Here is a 24,045-nt window from a genome sequence, read left to right on the forward strand (position 1 = left end):
AGGAGGAGGAGGAGGTGGAGAAGGAAGAAGAGGAGGAGGAGGAGGAGGAGGAAGAGGAAGAGGAGGAGGAGGAGGAGGAGGATGATAATGACAATGATGACTTTGATTTTTGATGCGTAAGTTTTGTTAGCTTATTTAAAGAAATTTACCATAATTTATTGTATATACTGTCTCTTTTATAATTTGATTTACTTTATCTATTAACACATTGTATTAGTTCCTACAGGTCATCAGAGGTGACATTTCATAAATTCCCCCTCCCCCCTTTTCTAGAATATTTACATGAAAATGGTAGGTTTTCAATTATTCTTTGTTATGCATTTGATCTGTAATTAACTTTATCAAATTATTGGAATTTCCAGCATATATATCGACATGGTGGACGTAGACGGTGGCCACAGGACCAGACAAATCCATCACCTGCCAGTGAACCTATGCCACCCCCTAATCAGGCAGGACCACCCCATGTGTCTTCTCCACCGGCATCATATTCCCCTGCCAGTGTACCTATGCCACCCCTTCATCAGCCGAGCTCATCTCATGTACCTTCTGCACTGGTTTCATATTCGCCGCCGTAAGTACCATACCCAGAGCAGTTACCTGTCCACTCAGATCCTCTTGACTTAGCAAGAAACTCATTTGCTGAGTTTAGGAATGATAGAGCTCCTTTAGTCCCCATCGGTGATTCGTAAGTACTATAAAATATTTTATTTTTTAGTCTTATCTTAATTATTTAACATTGTTATTTTATAATTTAATGCAGATTTGAAAATTCGGTACAAGTTGTTTGAGAAATAAATAGAATCGTGAACAACCATTGGGGAGGGGATTCTATGACATATTCAAGCACTCCACCGGCCAAAAAACAACTTTGGTGGAGCGAGTTCAAAGTATATTTTCTTGAGTTTACTTCAATATTATAGTTAATATATAATAATACAAATTTCCATTTCAACGCTTAAATACTTGGGACCCGAATGACGAAATGGAGATACGAAGAATATTTAAAAAGAAATGTGGCGATCACATTAGACATGTATTAAGTCACGCCAAGAATCGGGGGAAAAAGTCAAACTTCATCACCGAAGAAAATTGGGAGAGGATCACTATATTTTGGGCAATGGAGGAGAGTAAGGAAAGAAGTGACCTAAATAGAATGAATCAATCTCACAATTCTGGTGACTCATGTGCTATATATGCGGGAGGCTCCATTAACATAGATGAGAATAGACGGAGAATGGTAATTTTTTCACTCTTTCACAAATTTTTAATATATATCAAATTATTTCATTATTTGAAATAATATTTTTTAGACCAAGGAGATAAGGAAGAAGCCTTCTTTCATTGATACTTTCACCCGCACTTAAAAAAAAAAAAGATAACACATGGAGTGGGGCGAGAGCAAAAGCAGTCAAGGTTGGAATTAATATTTATTTTATCTTAATATATGGTTTAAATTTAATTAGTTATGTACCATCACTGTTTTAATATTATATGTTTTTCTATTATATCTAATCAATATCATATGTTTTTTACAAAATAGGAAAAATATGATCAACTCGAGCTAGCCCAAACATGCTCACAAGCTGGTATCGATAGTCAAGGGTCTGAGGAGTCTGTTGACAATAATTTGAGTTTATGGTTAGAGGCCAGTGGAGGACCAAAAGGGGGAAGGATATTGGGGATGAGTTCCTTGAGCAGAACCCAAAGATTAGTTGTAACATCTTCCTCCATATCAGCACTTACGACCCAAATAAATACCTTGACTGATTAGGTTAGCAATCTGAAGGAAATAATATCGCAAAGAGACCAAGAAAGGGCGCAAAGAGACCTAGAATAGGCTAATTTGGAGAAAGATATTAGAGATATGTGCCGACAACAAAAATTAATCATGCAACACCTTCAGTTGAGCTTTGCTCAAAGTCAGAATCCTCCCAATGACGATGATGATGATGCCTACGATGATAACGATGATGGTGGTGATGGTTTTTAATGATTTTAATTAAGTATGATGATTATTTGTCTCATGTTTACTATTTTACACATTAATCAATGGCTTGTTAACTTTTCTAATTTTTATTTTAATTAATATTGTCAATTTGTTTTTAACAGGGTTGGTGAGGCGAACTAAAGGTCGGAGAAAAAAGTAAGTATTAAGTAACATGTTAAACTTTTAATTTTATTTATTTATTTCTAATTGCTTTTAATTTATTGAAATTTGTTACTACTGCATTATTAGTTCAAATTCCAAATTATGATTAGAGTTTACTTAACAACCAAGTAAACATTAGTACTAAAAGACTAGTATCACCAAATTAAGCTTAACTAGTTTGTGTTTTCTTCATTTGAGCTATTTTCATATGTTAGGAAATTTTAAGAATACCTTTCATGCTCTCCATGTCACATGGACATAGAATATTTGTAGCTATTGATTGATATGGTGAAATAGGTATTATCATAACAATTTGATGTGGCAATTATATTAGGTTGTATCATATTTACGATACTTGTACTTAGCTTCAAGATACTTCTTATAATTTTATTTACCGTTGCTATGACATAGATGGTTCATATCGTTGGTAAATAGGGCATTTATTTGAATGTTTAAGGAATTTCACAGTTATGTCTTGTTTCCAATCTTTCTTGTTACATGGGCATATCGTATCATATTTACAATCTTCCTTGTTACACATGATCTGGTTTATTTGTTTGTTGTTATGTAGGCAAAGGAGATTTGAGGGGGAGCAAAGCTTTTGTGGCAGGTGAAGATAACTTGATGTATTCTTAGTTTATTTACCTTCTTGGATGAATGATGGACTTATATAACATTGGGTTGTTGAACTTGTATAATATTTTCTAGAAGCTTGAACAAGATAGATTTTGTAAAATTTGTTGAATTATGAGTTGAGTTCAATTATTAATACTGTATGTGAAATTAGGATGTGTTAAATGTATATAATCTGTTATTTGAATTTGGTGTTTATGTATCTATGGATTGAATTGCAGAAATAAATTGAATCTGAAAAAAAAATTTAATATAGGGACGAATTTGGCGACGAAAACGATTTGTCCCCATTCTATCGTAATTACTGTTCCACGATAATTTCACGACAAATTTATTTTCGTCCCAGATTTCGTCCCAGAATCTAGGACGAATTTGTGGATTCATCCCAAAATCTGGAACGAATCCACAAAATTCGTCCCAAAATTTGTCCCAGATTCTGGGAAGAATTTTGGGACGAAAATTTATTAATTAATTGAATTAGTATTTTCGTTGCCAAATTCATCGCAAGTGCTTATGAAAATTATCAACGAATTTGGCAATGAAAATTTAAGTCGTTGGCAAATTTTGTTGCCAAATTCGTTACCAAGTTTGCAACAAATTTATTATTCATTGCAAAATTAGGGACAAAATTGGTTGCAAAAAAAAATTTCTCACCAAATTCATTGCAATATTAGGGAAAAACTTGGCAACAAAAAATAATTTGTCACCGAATTCGTCCCCAAATTTGTTGCAAAAATAGAGACAAATTTGGCAAAAAAAAATTATGTGAATTCGTCCCCAAATTCGTTGCTAAGTTTGCAATAAAAAAATTATTCATTGCAAATTTGTATGCTTTTTTGTAACAAATTTGGGGACGAAAAATTTTATTCGTCCCCAAATTCGTTGTCAAATTTGCAACAAACTATAATTCGTTGCAAAAGTTGGCATCAAATATTTTGGGACGAAAAAATTTTTGTCCCTGAATTCGTCCCAAAAAATTTTGCAACGAATTTTTTTAAAAATCCATCCCAGAAAGCCTTATTTTTTTTAGTGGTCACTCTATTTTGGTTAGTGTTCCTGTCGGGAATCTGGGAAGACGGAACTGTCGGAACGGTGTGTCTGAAATGTTGACCGCATCTCCATGACCCAGATGGTGAGCTGTCTTCTGTGTTGACCAAATCGTCCGATTTCCTCTGGTCAACACTACCTGCAGTCAACGATCGGGTCACCCCGGTCCCTAGTACCCCGATGCTCGAGACGGGTACCATGAATGTATAAGCAATCGAATAATAATAGAACAACAAGACGAACAAATAATGAGTACGGGAACATACCCTAGCCCCGGGGGCGCCCTCGGATGGATCGGTGAGCTGATCACGGTGCTGATCGAGTCGTCGCGACCCTGAAAGATAGATGAATGTGGCAGCTGAGTAGCCGTATCTGACTACCGGGAGTCGAGCGTGACCTGGATCCGGCAAACAACATGCCGGTTAAGAGACAATAGTGGCACGCTGACCGAGAGATGATGTCGACACGTAGGCCGGGATATAATATCGGCACATAGGCCAAACACACTACAACGGTGCGTAGGCCGAAATACAACGGTGGCTCGAAGGATGGAATAACGGCACGAAGGCCTAACACCTCATCGACTCACAGGCCGAAGCAGATAAATACTGTGGAGGCTAAGAACTCGGGTTGCGGCTACTCGAAGGGCGAAGACCGTGGATGAGGCATCAACGGCAACCGCTAGGGGCAACGACAATGGTATCAGCTAATGGGGCCAGCTGTAACAACGACGATAACAGATGGGGAGTGGCGTCAGCGGTGCTCATCGGCGGTTGCTAGAAGAAATGGCGATGACCGCTGTAAGAGGTGGCAGCAGCCACTGTAGGTGGCGGATGCTAGAGCTGTTGCCCGCTGGAGGCGATGTCCGGAGAGCAGTGGCCGGTGAAGACGGTGATGCCGTCGGCGTACAGCGGGAAGGGAAGGCACAGGCGGCCTACCGGAGGTGCCGGAGGCCGTTGGAGGAGGGATCGGTGCCCGTTGGGGGCGGCGGCATGCGCTGGCGATGGAGCATGCTGGATGTGGCGCGTGGAGGTGGTTGTAGCGTATGGAAATAGCTACAACATGTGGAGGCCGCGGTGATGCCCGCTGGAGGAGGCAGCGACAGCGTTAAGAAAGCCAGAGGCGGTGAGGTGACAGAGGTATGCGTCGGCGAGAAGAGGGGGAGCGACGGTGGGTGTGGAGGAGGAGACCCCCTCTCGCGTGCGAGGCTGGCGGCGGCCAAAAATCACCCCCATCTCACCATGAACAGTGCCCCTTAAAAAACCAAACCCTTAATATGCCAAATGATGAAAATACCCTCCCTTCCACTTGTGCTCATCTCATCCCTGTATCACAAGTCTCTCATTCAAGTCTAGTTGAATGAGGCGCGAGTCCAACTGACTGGACAGTCTATTGCCAAAGCTGAATCATTCCGGAGTGCAGAATCAAATCGCTGAACCCGTCATGTGATGCCTCACGAGTGGTCGCTATGGAAATGGTGTCATGCGAGAGATGGTAGCGATGGTGAGCGAACTATGATAAATAATACCAAGTTGATAATCGGGCTGATGTTGAGCGAACAAAAAATTGTCAAGTGAGTGACGAGTAAAATGATAGTCGATCGAGCGACACATAGGATGCCGAGCAGATCGAGCGGGCGATCGAAAAAGTGCCGACGGGGCAATCGGAAGAATGCTGATCAGGCGAAGAGACGCTGGGCAGAGCATGCGACCGCGGAGATGCGAACCGAGGGATCGGTACAATGTCGATGTAACGACCCAATTTTTCCAATTTCAAGTTCTAAAAGTCCATAAAAATATTTGGAAATACTTTTAAAATATTTTAGAGATTTATAGGAATTATTAGAGTATTTTTACGTAATTTTTGGAGGTCGTTTAGTAGGGTTATAAAAAGAAAGAAGTTTTTAAAAAAAATGTTGAAGGTGAGATTTGAACCCACGATCTCGGGTTGCACTGACCCAAGCAAAACCGACCCCAACCAGCTGAGCTAAACGGTTTTGTTAACCTTATATGGTGAGAACTAAGTTTATAGCATAGTTAATGATTAGGGAATAAATTGGGAAAAAGTGCGCGGCTGAGGGATTGAAGCCGAGACCCAGCCAACCAACCGAGCTGCGCTCGATTTGTTAATTAAATATGGGAACAAATTGATTTAAGGTATAGTTCGATTTGAAACCCTAGTATAAGAAAAGGAATTTAGGTTTCTTTTCGGAAAATCAACATTTTCTCTCAAAATCTTCTCCTTCTCTTCTCTGGTGTGCGACGGCGCCGACTCACGGGCGGAAACAAAGGAGGACCTAGGGCTTGATCTCCGGCGCCGGCGAAGGGTTTTTTTTCCGGTCGGTCTTCACACCGCCGAGCTCCTCTCGACGAGGAACACACGAAGGCGCACGAAGAGGAACCGGAAGACTTGAGTTGACCGAAACCCTAGGGCTTTTCTTCTTCCTTTTCGGTTGTAAGTCCAAGAACAGCGAGGTGAGTTGCTACTCACCTGCAGTAGGAGTAGTTCCGCGATTTCGTTTTTCTTCTTTGCTTTGCTTTCGGATTCTTGTTTCCTTCTTTGATTCCGGAGCTCTGAGGTTTATTCCTTGATTCCTTTCTTTGTTCCCGAAGTTTTGCCTTCTGTTGAAGTTGCTGCCGAGAATCTCAAAGAAAGGAGATAGTTTTGTTTGCTTAGCATGTGGTTTGTTTTTCTTGAGTTGCTGCCGTGAGAAATTCTTGAATTGGATGAAAGGTTTCGATCTTGATGTTCTCATGGTTTCCTTGAAGTGGAATTTGTGTTCACAGAATCGGAACATAGGGTACAGAATTGAGTTGCTAGGAATATAACTTATAGTTAGCATACCATTTTTGGATTCCATGTTCCATGTTACTGCTGTGAGCAGGATTGAGTTGCTAGTCTTCATCTATAGTAGCATGATTAAATAATCAGAAGCTTGAAGGGATTTAGGTTCTTTGTTACTATGTTGAGCAGAATTGATACATATATATGTATAGTATTTGAGTTTAGGCTTTCTTTGCCGTGATATGTGCTGTGAAAGGGGCACGAATTGTATCTTTTGAGCTTACTGTTTAATTCAGGTTTATAGGGGGAAAGTGATAATGATGAAGCAATATGGTCCTACCCAATGTCTTTTATGAGTGCGAGAGGGCCCTTGCAAGCATGACACTGATAGTAGATGCCGGTGATGTGATACTAAATAAAGGATTGTTGTTATCAGATATGTGTTCAGAAGTTCTAAAGTAGATGGCTCAAAGTACGTGCTAGGAATTAGTGAAATTATCTCCATTAGTTAAGAGGGATAGAGAAATGAGTGGGGGTGTCGACTGTAGCTAGAGCTGTAGTTTTCGAGCCTACTCTTTAATAGAGATGAAGACAGTGTAACTGGCATTGGATGGCTAACTAGTGGTCCATCATTTAACATTGGATCTGACCGAACCATGTGAGAGATGATTATAGGATGAGATTGTTTTTATAAGTATGCAGATTTTATAAGTGTGCAGATTTTATTAAGCTTAGTATAGTGCAGATTTTATAAGTATAAAGTGCAGATTTTGTAAGCTTATAGAATGCAGATTGTTGTTAAGTGTGCAGATTTTAGTAAGCTTAATATGCAGAATTTTATTAGCATAGTGGGCAGATTTTTGGTTTAAGCCTTTCAAAGTTAGAATTTGCTTAAACATTTCAGTTCCTTTTAAAGAAGTATTCTTTTAGAAATATTAGAAAAGAATAAGAAAGATAAAGAAAGGAAAGAAAAAGGCCAAGGCCTTAAGTAGATCCCAAAGTCAAGACTTTAAGGATTTTGGCACACGAGGTGCTTATTAAAATGCCAAGGCATTTAAAGAAGAAGTAAATAAGATAATAAGTATTTTACTTTTAAAGGGCATGTACCGGACACAAGGTCCAAGGGATGGGCTCCAAGTTGCCCCTAGGCACAAGGCCTAGAAGTATCTTAGTAGTTTCGGGATTAGCTACCTCGATTCTTATTAAGAATGCGCGCAAAGTGGTACAATGCCGGGCCCAAGAGAAGTTGATTATTATTTTAATCTATTATGTAAATAGTTTTCAAAACTTCACAAATTAGTTATGTGAATACAAGTTAGACTCAGGTTAGCATTAATTAGTTTAGCTTAGGTATCAATTCAGTTTCTTATTGATACACATGATAGTTCTATGATTAGCTATACATGTTTAGTATTTCAGTTAGTATGATTCCTTTATTGGTTTATGAGCATGATTTGCTATACATGTTTAGTATTTCAGTTAGTTAGATTCCTTTGCTATTTATGAGCATGATTATCTTTACATGTTAGCTTTTCAGTTAGTTTCTTTGCTATTTATGAGCATGAGCAGCTTTACATGTTAGCATTCAGTTTTAGCATGTTTTTATTTATATACATGCATATCGAGTTTTTGTGAGTAGGATAGCGCTCACTAAGCTTTTAGCTTATAGATACTATTTTCCTCCTACTGCAGATAAAGGAAAAGGAAAAGTATAAGAAGGAAGGCGACAAGGAGATGCTGTGACAGTGTGTGTGATGCCAGGACTATGGAGAGATCCAGAGTTCGCTAGCGAATTTTCCGGACCTACCTGTTTACAGTTTTAGTTTATGTTATTATGAAGTTGAGATTGTAATTGAGTTATTCCGCACTTGTAGCTTGTTATGTCCTATCGTTGGAGTTCTATCTGTTTACTATTGCTAGAATAGTTTTTTTTAGTTGTTGGTCATTATTACTGCGTGGTTGATTAATATATAAATATTCCAGCCGCCTGTGGCTGATGTATACATGTTATGTATCCCAGTTTGGGGTTACCGGTACAGGGGAGATGCTGCCGAAATTTTTCGGTAGGGTTTCCATATGATTTTTAATCATACCGGTTAAGTAGAGTTAGTAGTCAAGTAACGGTCACCTTTAGAGAGTAGTAGTAGTGTAGAAAGGTGGGTCGTTACAGTTGGTATCAGAGCAGTTCCCATTCTCCAGCATCACACACATCAGCATCATCCTTGCCGTCTTCAAGTAAGAAAGTATTTAAGTTCTTTCTTTATTGCTTTCCTTATTATTAACTGCAGTACAGAGTAATTGCTTATGAGTACTTAAGTAAGATAGAAATTATGGTTTCTCCTTTCTTGATCCATATGTATGTATGTTTAGGAAAGATAGAGAAGATAGCAAGTATCTTTCTTTGCATAATTAGATGGCAAGAAGAGAACATCCTCGTACTGTTCGTACCGAGAACCAAGATCAGGAGAACGAAGAGCCCAGAACCCCTGGGCCTATTCTCCCTTAAGTTGTTACTCAACTTCAGAGACAAGTAGCGAGCAACAGCAAGTGATTGCCAATCTAATGGCCAATCAGAAGCTAGCTCCTCCCACTCCCCCAACCATTAATGTGGAGACCCCAGTGGTGACTAAAGTCCCATCAGCTGCCCTGGAAGTCACCACAGCATCTAAAAGACAAGAAGCATATTTCATCCAGTGGCTGAAGCTGAAACCAGAAAGCTTCTCAAGAACGACTGAGCCCTGGGATGCCCAGGCTTGGTTCAAGACATTTGAGAGCACAATGGAGCTTCTTGACTGACTAGAAGTCGAGAAGGTTGATACCATTAAGTGTGCCTCTTTCTGCCTATCTGGAGATGCTTGGATGTAGTGGGAGTGAGTTAAGAGTAAGTGAGCAGTCAACCAGATGAGCTGGGTTGACTTCGAGACAAGGTGACCTACCAATAGAAGAAGCGGTTAAAAGATTTAACAGGCTAGCTCACCTTTACTTAGAGTTAGTAAGTACAGTGAAAGAACGAGTCAGACTGATGCTCCTAATGCTGAGACCAGAAATAACATCTATTGTGAGTAGTGAAACTCACCGACCATAGATTGGTGAAGAGCTGGTCAGCAAGGCATTAGTGAGCACTATCTGAACAGCATCAAGGCACAACAAACGCAACACAAGTCAGTCAAGATCGAAGACAAGACAGTGGGGAAATAGAGACCCCAGTCAAGTAATCAGAACTGAAGGACAAAGATAACAAGAAAGACCCAAGCAGGAAGATGTTCGAGTAGTTTGTGAGTATCCAGAGGTATTCCCAGAAGAGCTACTTGGACTATCTCCCAACAGAGAAGTGGAGCCAATTTCAAAAGCTCCGTACCGAATTTCTCAAGCAGAGCTAAACGAGTTACAAGAACAATTTCAGGAGCTACTTGGCAAGGGTTACATCCGCCCTAGTCATTCACTTTGGGGAGCTCCTGTGTTGTTCGTTAAGAAGAAAGACGGATCCATGCTAATGTGCATAGATTTTAGAGCGCTGAGCAAAGTAGCAGTTAGGGACAAGTACCCTCATTCCAGAATAGATGATCTATATGATCAGCTAAAAAGGGCAATAGTGTTCTCAAAGATAGACCTGCGCTCTGAGTACCATCAGCTAAAAGTGAAGGAAAGAGACATAACCAGAATGGCTTTCAGGACCAGATACGGATACTACGAGTTCATAGTCATGCCTTTTGGTGTGACTAATGCACCTGCAGTTTTCATGGACCTGATGAACAGAGTGTTTAGAGAATACCTTGATAAATTTGTCATTGTGTTCATCGATGACATTCTAATCTATTCCAGAACCCCAGAGGAGCATGACACGCACTTGAGAATAGTCCTGCAGACCCTACAGCAGAAACAGCTTTATGCTAAGTTCTCAAAGTGCGGATTCTGGTTAGATCAGGTGGCATTTCTAGGCCACATAATTTCTAAAGAAAGTATCCAAGTGGATCCAGCCAAAATAGAAGCAGTCAACAACTGGAGTAGACCCAAGAATGCCAGGGAGATCAGAAGCTTCCTTGGTTTAGCTGGGTACTACAGGAAATTCGTGGAGGACTTTTCCAGGATAGCCTCTCCACTAACAGCCCTCACCAGAAAGAACAAGAAGTTTGAATGGTCAGATAAATGTGAGCAGAGTTTCCAAGAGTTGAAGAAGAGACTGACCAGTACTCCCATTCTGACAGTCCCAGAAAGTGACAAGAGTTTTGACATCTAAAGTGATGCTTCCAAGATGGGTCTAGGAGCTGTACTCATGCAAGAAGGAAAAAAAATTATAGCTTATGCTTCCAAGCAAAGCTAATAAAGTGGCAGATGCACTAAGCAGAAAATCCAGTGCATCCCTGATGTCCCTGTCATCATTAGCCCTGCCACAACAGAAGGAGTTATCAGATTTCGGACTTGAAATTATTTATGGGCAATTCTCTGTATTGACTCAAGAGTCAACCCTGCTTGAGGATATACAGAAGAAGCAAAGTGAAGATCCTGATATCCAAAAGATCAAGCAAGGGATACAGAAAGAAGGAAATTCGGAGTTTCGAGTATCAGACAGTGGAATTCTTTATCAGGGGAATCGCCTTTGTGTTCCAAATGATGAAGAGCTGAGAAAGAAAATTTTAGAAGAAGCCCATAGTACATCATACTCCATGCATCCTGGTTCTACCAAGATGTACCAAGACGTGAAGCAGAAGTTCTGGTGGTCTGGACTCAAAAGAGATGTGGCGAAATATGTCAGTACCTGCCTGACATGTCAGAGGGTCAAAGCAGAACACCAGAGACCAGGAGGAGTTCTACAACCTCTTCCAATACCAGAGTGGAAGTGGGAAGACATATCCATGGACTTTATAGTAGGTCTCCCAAGAACCACAAATGGATATGATGCGATATGGGTGATAGTGGACAGATTGACCAAGTCTGCTCATTTTCTAGCCATCAGGGTGTCTCACTCTATAGAGCAGTTGGCACAGCTGTATATTAAAGAGGTGATCAGACTTCACGGAGTTCCTAAATCTATTGTTTCTGATAGAGATGGGCGTTTCACCTCTCATTTTTGGGAGTGTGTTCAGACTGCACTGGGCACCAAACTCAAGTTCAGCACAGCCTTCCATCCTCAGACTGATGGACAAACAGAGCGAGTAAATCAGATTCTAGAAGATATGCTCAGAGCTTGTGCACTAGATTTCAAAGGAAGTTGGTGCAAGTATCTATGCTTAGCTGAATTTGCCTACAACAACAGCTATCAGGCCACCATCAAGATGGCACCTTATGAGGCACTGTATGGCAGGAAGTGCAGATCACCCATTTGCTGGCAAGAAGCAGGTGAAAGAAGAGAGATGGAAGTGGAACTGGGCATTCAGACAGAGCTGATAGATGAGACTACTCAGGCTATCCAGAAGATCAGACAGAGGATTGAGACTGGCCAGAGTAGACAGAAGAGTTATGCTGACACACGTCGTAGGCCACTTGAATTTCAAGTAGGGGATTCAGTTTTTCTCAAGGTCGCTCCTATGAAAGGAGTGATGAGATTTGGTAAGAAGGGCAAATTTAGTCCTCGTTATGTAGGACCTTACCTGATCACAGAAAGGATTGGGAAAGTAGCTTACAAGCTGGATTTACCACAAGACATGTCAGCAATACACAATGTGTTTCATGTCTCCATGCTAAAGAAGTGTTTTCACGACCCGAGCCAAGTGATTCAGCCTCAGTCAGTGCAGATCCAAGAGGATCTTAGTTATGAGAGCAGACCTACACAGATAGTGGACAGAGCAGTCAAGAGACTAAGGAACAAAGAAGTGCCACTAGTGAAGGTCGTCTGGCAGAACCAGAAGCATGAGGAAATCACTTGGGAGCGTGAGGACAGTATGAGACAGAAGTATCCAGAATTGTTCTAAGTTCGAGGACGAACTTTTTATAAGGTATGGGGAATTGTAACGACCCAATTTTTCCAATTTCAAGTTCTAAAAGTCCATAAAAATATTTGGAAATACTTTTAAAATATTCTAGAGATTTATAGGAATTTTTAGAGTATTTTTACGTAATTTTTGGAGGTCGTTTAGTAGGGTTATAAAAAGAAAGAAGTTTTTAAAAAAAATGTTGAAGGTGAGATTCGAACCCACGATCTCGGGTTGCACTGACCCAAGCAAAACCGGCCCCAACCAGCTGAGCTAAACGGTTTTGTTAACCTTATATGGTGAGAACTAAGTTTATAGCATAGTTAATGATTAGGGAATAAATTGGGAAAAAGTGCGCGGCTGATGGATTGAAGTCGAGACCCTGGACTCGGTTAAAACCCAGCCAACCAACCGAGCTGCGCTCGATTTGTTAATTAAATATGGGAACAAATTGATTTAAGGTATAGTTCGATTTGAAACCCTAGTATAAGAAAAGGAATTTAGGTTTCTTTTCGGAAAATCAACATTTTCTCTCAAAATCTTCTCCTTCTCTTCTCTGGTGCGCGACGGCGCCGACTCACGGGCGGAAACAAAGGAGGACCTAGGGCTTGATCTCCGGCGCCGGCGAAGGGCTTTTTCCGGCCGGTCTTCACACCGCCGAGCTCCTCTCGACGAGGAACACACGAAGGCGCACGAAGAGGAACCGGAAGACTTGAGTTGACCGAAACCCTAGGGCTTTTCTTCTTCCTTTTCGGTTGTAAGTCCAAGAACAGCGAGGTGAGTTGCTACTCACCTGCAGTAGGAGTAGTTCCGCGATTTCGTTTTTCTTCTTTGCTTTGCTTTCGGATTCTTGTTTCCTTCTTTGATTCCGGAGCTCCGAGGTTTATTCCTTGATTCCTTTCTTTGTTCCCGAAGTTTTGCCTTCTGTTGAAGTTGCTTCCGAGAATCTCAAAGAAAGGAGATAGTTTTGTTTGCTTAGCATGTGGTTTGTTTTTCTTGAGTTGCTGCCGTGAGAAATTCTTGAATTGGATGAAAGGTTTCGATCTTGATGTTCTCATGGTTTCCTTGAAGTGGAATTTGTGTTCACAGAATCGGAACATAGGGTACAGAATTGAGTTGCTAGGAATATAACTTATAGTTAGCATACCATTTTTGGATTCCATGTTCCATGTTACTGCTGTGAGCAGGATTGAGTTGCTAGTCTTCATCTATAGTAGCATGATTAAATAATCAGAAGCTTGAAGGGATTTAGGTTCTTTGTTACTATGTTGAGCAGAATTGATACATATATATGTATAGTATTTGAGTTTAGGCTTTCTTTGCCGTGATATGTGCTGTGAAAGGGGCACGAATTGTATCTTTTGAGCTTACTGTTTAATTCAGGTTTATAGGGGGAAAGTGATAATGATGAAGCAATATGGTCCTACCCAATGTCTTTTATGAGTGCGAGAGGGCCCTTGCAAGCATGACACTGATAGTAGATGCCGGTGATGTGATACTAAATAAAGGATTGTTGTTATCAGATATGTGTTCAGAAGTTCTAAAGTAGATGGCTCAAAGTACGTGCTAGGAATTAGTGAAATTATCTCCATTAGTTAAGAGGGATAGAGAAATGAGTGGGGGTGTCGACTGTAGCTAGAGCTGTAGTTTTCGAGCCTACTCTTTAATAGAGATGAAGACAGTGTAACTGGCATTGGATGGCTAACTAGTGGTCCATCATTTAACATTGGATCTGACCGAACCATGTGAGAGATGATTATAGGATGAGATTGTTTTTATAAGTATGCAGATTTTATAAGTGTGCAGATTTTATTAAGCTTAGTATAGTGCAGATTTTATAAGTATAAAGTGCAGATTTTGTAAGCTTATAGAATGCAGATTGTTGTTAAGTGTGCAGATTTTAGTAAGCTTAATATGCAGAATTTTATTAGCATAGTGGGCAGATTTTTGGTTTAAGCCTTTCAAAGTTAGAATTTGCTTAAACATTTCAGTTCCTTTTAAAGAAGTATTCTTTTAGAAATATTAGAAAAGAATAAGAAAGATAAAGAAAGGAAAGAAAAAGGCCAAGGCCTTAAGTAGATCCCAAAGTCAAGACTTTAAGGATTTTGGCACACGAGGTGCTTATTAAAATGCCAAGGCATTTAAAGAAGAAGTAAATAAGATAATAAGTATTTTACTTTTAAAGGGCATGTACCGGACACAAGGTCCAAGGGATGGGCTCCAAGTTGCCCCTAGGCACAAGGCCTAGAAGTATCTTAGTAGTTTCGGGATTAGCTACCTCGATTCTTATTAAGAATGCGCGCAAAGTGGTACAATGCCGGGCCCAAGAGAAGTTGATTATTATTTTAATCTATTATGTAAATAGTTTTCAAAACTTCACAAATTAGTTATGTGAATACAAGTTAGACTCAGGTTAGCATTAATTAGTTTAGCTTAGGTATCAATTCAGTTTCTTATTGATACACATGATAGTTCTATGATTAGCTATACATGTTTAGTATTTCAGTTAGTATGATTCCTTTATTGGTTTATGAGCATGATTTGCTATACATGTTTAGTATTTCAGTTAGTTAGATTCCTTTGCTATTTATGAGCATGATTATCTTTACATGTTAGCTTTTCAGTTAGTTTCTTTGCTATTTATGAGCATGAGCAGCTTTACATGTTAGCATTCAGTTTTAGCATGTTTTTATTTATATACATGCATATCGAGTTTTTGTGAGTAGGATAGCGCTCACTAAGCTTTTAGCTTATAGATACTATTTTCCTCCTACTGCAGATAAAGGAAAAGGAAAAGTATAAGAAGGAAGGCGACAAGGAGATGCTGTGACAGTGTGTGTGATGCCAGGACTATGGAGAGATCCAGAGTTCGCTAGCGAATTTTCCGGACCTACCTGTTTACAGTTTTAGTTTATGTTATTATGAAGTTGAGATTGTAATTGAGTTATTCCGCACTTGTAGCTTGTTATGTCCTATCGTTGGAGTTCTATCTGTTTACTATTGCTAGAATAGTTTTTTTTAGTTGTTGGTCATTATTACTGCGTGGTTGATTAATATATAAATGTTCCAGCCGCCTGTGGATGATGTATACATGTTATGTATCCCAGTTTGGGGTTACCGGTACAGGGGAGATGCTGCCGAAATTTTTCGGTAGGGTTTCCATATGATTTTTAATCATACCGGTTAAGTAGAGTTAGTAGTCAAGTAACGGTCACCTTTAGAGAGTAGTAGTAGTGTAGAAAGGTGGGTCGTTACAGTCGACCGGGCCATCGAAAAATGTCGATCGGATTGTCATAAAATACGACCGGGCGACAGAGAATATCGACCCGTCGATCGTAAAATGCTGACCAGGCCATCTAAAAAATGTTGATCGGTCAGACCGAGTAGTTCAAGCGTGTATGGTCGAGCGGACGGTTGAGCGATACCGGTCGAACGACTTTGCAAGTGCTGACAGAATGACATGCGCTTGGTAGAGTGGTGAGAAAAACGTGTTGACCGAGCGACAAAAAATAGTGCCGAGCGGATGCCACCCAAGCTATTGGGCGAACGCCAAGTGACCACCCGGGTGAATTCTAAACGAGCGATGAGGCAAAGCTAGGCGAAAGTGGAGCTCGAAAACAGAGCGGAAGCATAACCCACAAAATCGCATGCGTACGGAAATAGAAGTCGTGAGCTGAACGGCCACATCACACGTGAACTGAATTGGAGTGTAGCCTTTGAGTCGAAGGTGCATGGATGCGAAAGTCGTGAGCCGAACGGGCGCATCACACATGAACTGAACTGGAGTGTAGCCCATGAGTCGAAGGCGCATGGACGCGAAAGCTGTGAGCCGAACCGGCGTAGAGCCTATGAGATATCCTGGACCGAAACCAGTGGAGATACTCTTGTTCGTGACCATTGGAGATAGTTCAGCCCCAAACGGGGGAGATAGGCTGCTCTGATATACTCCATGATCAATGAAGACCTCTCGATCTCGAACGGGGGAGATATGAGATCCGATGAGCTGGTCCGAGACCAGTGAAGATCACTTGACCCCGAACGGGGGAGATATGAGATCCGATGAGCTGGTCCAAGACCAGTGAAGATCACTTGACTCCAAACGGGGGAGATAAAGAAATATGATATACTGGTCCGAGACCATTGAAGAGCGCTCGACCCCGAACGGGGGAGATAGATGCTCTGATAACCTGGTCTATGACCGATAGAGACTGCTCAACCCCGAATGGGGGAGATAAAATATCTGATAGGCTGGCCCACGACCAGTGAAGACTTCTCGACCCCGAACCGGGGGGGGGGGGAGGGGATATGAGATCCGATATGCTGGTCCGAGACTAATGAAGGTCACTCGACCCCGAACCGATGGGGAGGGGGGGGGGAGGGGGATATGAGATTCGATATGCTAGTCCGAGACCAGTGAAGGTCACTCGACCCCGAATGAGGGAGATAGAATATCTGATAAGACTAGTCCGAGACCAGTGAAGACCGCTCGACCCCGAACGGGGGAGATAGATGCTCTTATAAGCTGGTCGATGAAGACGCGGGTTTAAGGTCGTCGCTCGTTCGTTGATGGAGACCTGGGTTTAACGTCAGCGCTCGACGATCTTCACATAGGTTTATAGTCGCCGCTCGACTCTAGGGTTTATAATCGCCGCTCAACTTCTAGAGCATGTGGCTCTAATATAACTCAAACCCGGTCGATCGACATGGGAGTCTTCATAAATATAATCCCGGCTGATCGGCTCGGGAGTCTTCACAGATATAATTCCGGTCGATCGGTGCGGGAGTCTTCGCAAATATAATCTCGGCCGATCGATGTGGGAGTATGTTGGTTGCTACTCGGAATACCATCCTAGTTTCCCTGTATAAATATTTGTACAAGCATAGAACTATCCTAGCTACCCATGTGCTCTACTGAAATTAAATTTGGATTGCAAACGATACTTAACATTATTAATCCAAATTATCCTTCAGAAATTAAACTTGGATTGGAAACGATACTTAACATTTTTACTCCAAGTTTAACCGATGTGATCTTCCTAAGTTAAACCATATTACAGAAGTTATCAACTATCTATTTCAAAGATCGGCTTCCAAGTTAAACATGGAGAGGCACTAGGCCTTCTTGGGTATGGGATCATTCACCACTTCCTAGACAAAGCCTTTCAAAGAAATTGGATATTTAACTTCTTATAGTAAACTAGGTTTAATTATAGAGACCTCAATAGAAACACAATATTGAAACATGAAATCAAACAATAAAATCGATAACAAAAATGATAACCTAAAACCGTTAACCTCTTGTGTTTGGTTTTCTAAGATCTATACAAAAGGATGAACTAGTCATGAAGAGGAAACAAAAACTAGTTATACCTTTTGTACCTTATAGACCTCTTGATCTTCTATTGTATTCCTCTCCTTCTCTTGGACGTCGTGTGGGCGATGATATACCAAGATGAAATCCACCCAAGCCTTCCCTTCTTGCTTCCAAGTTTCGGCCACCAACAACCTCTAAAGGATGATGAGTTTCGGCCACCAACCAATCTCCAAAGGATGCTAGGAAACAATGCCTCCTTTCTCTACTCCTCCTTCAAGCATAAGCTGGCCACCAATTTCTCCACAAGGATTGATGCCGCCGGTCACCAAAGAAGAAGAAAAGGGGAAGAGGTAGGGCAGCCACAAGGAAAATGAGAGGAGGATTAGAAGATGTCCAATTACTTCATTAGCCACACCCTCTCTCCCTTTTATAATCCTTGGTCTTGGAAAATAAGGAAAGTTTTAAACATAATTAAAACTTCCTTATTTTCCTTACCAATGACTAAAAAGAAAAGTTTTAAAACAAAAAAAATTAAAACTTCCTTTTCTTCTTGTCATGGTCGACCACCCCTATTGCTCTAAACAAGGAAAGTTTTAAAACATAAAATTAAAATTTCCTTATTTGTTTCTGGTAAGAAATTTTAATTAAAAATTTCTCTTTTAAATCCCTTTGTTGGTTATAAAGGAAAATTTTATAAGTTAAAATCTCTCTTTTAAAACATGTGGATGATTATCAAAAAGGAAAGTTTTATCAAAAATTAAAATCTTTCTTTTAACTACAAATAAGGAAAGATATCAAACATTTCTCTTAATTTTTTGTAGAAAACTATAAAAGGAAAGATTTAAAATTTTAAAAACTCTCTTTTTAAAACCATGGCTTCCACAAAAGAAAAGATTTTAAAATTAAAACACCCTTTTATTTTAATGTGGTCGGCCACCTAGGTTGGGCTCCAAGCTTGGCCTGCCACAACATGGCTAAAGTCTTTGGCTTGGCTGGCCCTAGCTTGGGCTCCAAGCTTGGCTTGGCCGGTCACCATAAGATGGGTAAGAAGCTTGGCTTTAAGTGGATATAAGGCTTTATAAATAAGAGGATACAATAGGGACATAGAGGAGGAATTGGTTTTTGTCTCCCGATGAGCTTGAGCTTCCCGTGTTCACCTTGAACACCCAACTTGAGTTCATCAATAATAACTCATACCACTAAAGAGTTATTATTGCACTACCGCACCAATCCCATATTAGAATATGGGCTCCTTTTTATCATGAGTGTGTTAGTCTCCCTGTGTTTAAGATATCAAATGCCCACTAATTAAATGAGTTACTGACAACTCACTTAATTAATATCTATCTCTAAGAGTAGTACCACTCAACCTTATCGTCATGTCAAATTAAGTCCACCTGTAGGGTTTACATAACAATCCTTATGAGCTCCTTAAGGGGACATTATCATCCTAGATTACTAGGATATAGTTTCATTCTATAATCAACAACACACCATATAAATAATATCATTTCCCAACTTATCGGGCCTATTGATTTAACGAACTAAATCACACCCTTTGATAAATTAAAGAAATAAATATTAAGTATACGTGCTTGTTATTATATCATGATTAAGAGTACACACTTCCATAATAATAGAGGTCTTGTTCTTTTTAACAGTTAGTATAAAAAGAACAACCTCAAATGGTCCTACTCAATACACTCAGAGTGTAATAGTGTAATTTTATAGTCAAGATAAACTAATACCAAATTACACTACAACCATTCCAATGGTTTGCCCCATTCCATCTTGATTGTGAGCAACTATTTATAATTTATAAGAAACTGATAACATGATTTTTTATGTGACACCATACACCATGTTATCTTCAATATAAATTAAATGAAAAACTACACTTAGCATATAAATGTAGACATTTGACCAATGTGATTCTTATTTCAAAATAAATGTTTATACAAAAGCTATACTTTTAGTATACACTCTAACAGATTCTTCACAAATATAATCCTAGCCTATCGGCTTGGGAGTCTTCGCAGATATAATCCCGGCCAATCGGCGCGGGAGTCTTCACAAATATAATCCGGCTGATCAGTGCGGGAATCTTCGCAGATATAATCCCGGCCGATCGGCGCAAGAGTTTTCGCAAATATAATCTCGGCCGATCGGCGTGGGAGTCTTCGTAGATATAATCCTGGCCGATCGGTGCGGGAGTTTTCGCAGATATAATCCTAGCCGATCGGCGCAGGAATCTTCACAAATATAATCCCGGCCGATCAGCGTGGGAGTTTTCGTAGATATAATCCCGGCCGATCGAAGCGGGAGTCTTCACAAATATAATCCCGGCCAATCGGCGCGGGAGTTTCCACAAATATAATCTCAGCCGATCGACACGGGGTCTTTGACAATGAGCTTGTGGCTCTAACATGATAGAAACCCGACCGATCGACACGGGATACCTCGTTCAGGAAACTATGATAGATTCTATGACCGAAAGAGAATATAACGGAAAAACTGACCTGCCGACCAGCAGAGGATCTGACTCAATTTCTCGACTCCCGAATATTTGTGGAGGGAGGAGAAAATGATATACTCCTCGAAACCCATCAAGGTCATGAATATGGCAGAATTTTCCAGCGTCGTCCATCTTCACGTTCCGGATCAGGTGCATTCCCACAGACGGTGCCAAATTTATCCCTGTCGGGAATCTGGGAAGACGGAACTGCCGGAACGACGTGTCTGGAATGTTGACCGCATCTCCATGACTTGGATGGTGAGCTATCTTCTGTGTTGACCAAGTCGTCCGATGTCCTCTGGTCAACACTACTTGCAGCCAGCGACCAGGTCACCCTGGTCCCTGGTACCCTGATGCTCGAGGCAGGTACTACAAATGTATAAGCAATCGAAAAATAATAGTATAGAAAGACGAACGAATAATGAGTACGGGAACGTACCCTGACCCCAGGGGGCGCCCTCGGATGGATCGGTGAGCTGATCGCAGTGCTGATCGAGTCATCGCGACCTTGAAAGACAGATGAATATGCCAGCTAAGGAGCCGGATCTGACTGTCGGGACTCGAGCGTGACTTGGATCTGGCAAACAACATGCCGGCTGAGAAACAATAGTGGCACGTCGGCCGAGAGATGACGTCGGCACGAAGGCCGGGATACAATATCGGCACGCAGGCCGAACACACCACTCATGAAGGCCTAACACCTCATCGACTCTCAGGCTGAAACACAACGGTGGCTCTTAGGCCGGAATAATAGAATGAAGGCCTAACACCTCATCGACTCTCAGGCCGAAGCAGATAAATACTGTGGAGGCTAAGAACTCGGGCGGCGGCTACTCAGAGGGCAAAGACCGTGGATGAGGCAGGAACAACAGCCGCTAGGGGCAACGACAATGGTATCAGCCAATGGGGCCGGCTGCGACAATGGCGACAGCCATTGGTGGGGCGGCGTCAGCGACCGCTGGAGGCATCGGCGATCGCTGGAAGAGGTGGCGGTGACCGCTGTAAGAGGTGGCAGCAACCACTGTAGGTGGCGGATGCTGGAGCTGTTGGCCACTGGGGACGATGTTCGGAGAGTAGCAGCTGGTGAAGATGGCGATGCCGCTGGCGTACAACGGGAAGGGAAGGCACCAGCGGCCTACCGGAGGCGCTGGAGGCCGTTGGAGGAGGCATCAGTGCCCGTTGGGGGCGGCGGCGCGCGCTAGCGGCAGAGCTTGCCGGCTGTGGTGCTTGGAGGTGGCTGCAGCGCGTGGAGATGACTACAACGTGTGGAGGCCACGGTGACGGCCACTGGAGGAGGTAGCGGTAGCGTCAAGAAAGCCGGAGGCGGCGAAGCGGCAGAGGTATGCATCGGCGAGAAGAGGAGGAGTGACGATGGGCGTGCAGGAGGAGACCCCTGTTGGTTGCTACTCGGAAAGCCTAGAGGTTCCACTGTACAAAAATTTTGTACAAAGGTCTGAACCTTTTCCTAGCTACCATGTGTTCTTTTAAATTAAATTTTGGATCGCCTGCGGAACTTAACACGTTTGATCCAAAACTTAATCTATTTGTTCTTTTAGGTTTTGACTTGGATCTCCTGCAGAACTTAACACGTTCGACCCAAGTCACCTTAAGTTATTAATTTCATTAAATATTAATTTCCATAATCGGTTCCTAGTACTGACGTGGCGAGGCACATGGCCTTCTTGGATATGGGAGCAACCACCACCGACTAGACAAAACCTTTTATAGAAAGCTAATATTTAATTTCCTAAAATAACTTTAGGTTAACCGAAAAGAACAATCAAATCACAAGGAAAAGAAAAACAAAAGAACACTATATCGAAAACGAATTCGAAACTCTAGAATCGTATGCCTCTTGTATTTAGTATTATTTCCATAAATAACTAGCATGATGCGGAAAGGAAAAATTACTAGTTATACCTTCTAAAAGACCTCTTGATCTTCTACCGTATTCCTCTTCTAACCTCGGACGTTGTGTGGGCAACGATCTTCCGAGATGAGAACCACCAAGCACCTTCTTCTTCCTTACAAGTTTCGGCCACCACAATTCTCCAAGAGAAGTAGAGGTCCGGCCACCACCACCAAGCTCCAAGGGATGCAAGAAACAAAACCACCTTTCTCTCCTTCTTCTCCTAGCTAGAACCGGCCACCATCAAGAGCTCCAAGAGAGGTTGCCGCCGGCCATAAGAAGAAGAGAAGAGGAAGAAGCTAGGGCCGGCCACCAATGAGGAAAAGAGAGGAGAAGAATAATAGAGTTGATCACCCATGAAGGCACCTCTATCCCCTCTTTTATAATCCTTGGTCTTGGTAAATAAGGAAATTTAATTAAAAACTTCCTTAATTCTTTTGCCATGAAAAAGAAAAATTTATTTAATTAAAAACAATTTTCCTATTCTCAATTTACATGGCCGGCCACCATCAAGCTATAAACAAGGAGAGTTTTAATTAATTAAAACTTCCTAATTTGTCTCCAGAAATTTATAAAAAAATTTCTCCAATAATTTTTATCCCTTCATGAGTGGTTAATAAAAAGGAAATTTTATAAATTAAAATTCTTCTTTTAAACATGTGGATAATTTCCAAAAGGAAAGTTATCTCTAAAAATTAAAATCTCTTTTCAATCTACAAATAAGGAAAGATATCAAATCTTTTCTTAATCTTTTGTAGAAACTAATAAAAGAGAATATTTAATTTTTAAACTTCTCTTTTAAATTATTATCATGGTTAAAAAGGAAAGTTTTTCTTAAAAATAAAATCTCCTTTCAATCTACAAATAAGGAAAGATTTCAAATCTTTTCTTAATCTTTTGTAGAAAGCTTTTAAAAGGAAAGATTTAATTTTTAAACTCTCTTTTAAAACTATGATATCCACATAAGAAATAATTTTAAAAAATCCTTTTTAATATGATGTGGCCGGCCACCTAAGCTTGGGCTCCAAGCTATTGGCCGGCCACCTTAAGGCCAACCTTTAGGCTTGGCCGGCCCTAAGCTTGAGCTTCAAGCTTGGCCGGCCCCTATTGGTTGGGTAAGAAGGTGGGTATGTGGTGGGTATACATCTCTATATACAAGAGGCTACGATAGGGACCGAGAGGCGGAATTGGTTTTGGTCTCCCGATAAAATTAAGCATCCCGTGCTCGCCCCGAACACACAACTTAATTTTATCAATAATAATTCATTCCACTAGAGAACTATTATTGAACTACCGCACCAATCCCAAATTACATTTTGGGCTCCTTCTTATCATGAGTGTGTTAGTCTCCCTGTGTTTAAGATATCGAATGTCCACTAATTAAGTGAGTTACTGACAACTCATTTAATTAATATCTTAGTCCAAGAGTAGTACCACTCAACCTTATCATCATGTCGGACTAGGTCCACCTGCAGGGTTTAACATGACAATCCTTATGAGCTCCTCTTGAGGACATTATCAACCTAGTATCTCTAGGACACAGTTTCCTTCTATAATCAACAACACACACTATAAGTGATATCATTTCCCAACTTATCGGGCTTATTGATTCATCGAACTAAATCTCACCCATTGATAAATTAAAGAAATAAATATCAAATATATGTGTTTGTTATTATATTAGGATTAAGAGCACACACTTCCATAATAACCGAGGTCTTTGTTTCTTTATAAAATCAGTATAAAAGAAACGACCTCAAATGGTTCTACTCAATACACTCT

At 40.9% G+C, this 24,045-nt stretch overlaps 3 long non-coding RNA genes across 3 annotated transcripts; all 3 read left to right on the forward strand.

Annotated features, from left to right (window-relative positions):
• Positions 1-755: 755 nt before the first annotated feature.
• On the forward strand, positions 756-2,762 carry LOC122005035. The gene is made up of 3 exons (XR_006118306.1): positions 756-890; positions 2,113-2,146; positions 2,724-2,762. It is a non-coding gene; the product is annotated as an uncharacterized LOC122005035 (long non-coding RNA).
• Positions 2,763-6,234: 3,472 nt separating this feature from the next.
• Positions 6,235-8,548, forward strand: LOC122005042. Its single transcript, XR_006118308.1, has 2 exons — positions 6,235-6,306; positions 8,309-8,548. It is a non-coding gene; the product is annotated as an uncharacterized LOC122005042 (long non-coding RNA).
• Positions 8,549-13,230: 4,682 nt separating this feature from the next.
• LOC122005049 lies at positions 13,231-15,544 on the forward strand. The gene is made up of 2 exons (XR_006118309.1): positions 13,231-13,302; positions 15,305-15,544. It is a non-coding gene; the product is annotated as an uncharacterized LOC122005049 (long non-coding RNA).
• The last annotated feature ends 8,501 nt before the right edge of the window (positions 15,545-24,045 follow it).

This window comes from Zingiber officinale, chromosome 1A (assembly GCF_018446385.1).
Source record: "Zingiber officinale cultivar Zhangliang chromosome 1A, Zo_v1.1, whole genome shotgun sequence".
Lineage (NCBI taxonomy): Eukaryota > Viridiplantae > Streptophyta > Magnoliopsida > Zingiberales > Zingiberaceae > Zingiber > Zingiber officinale.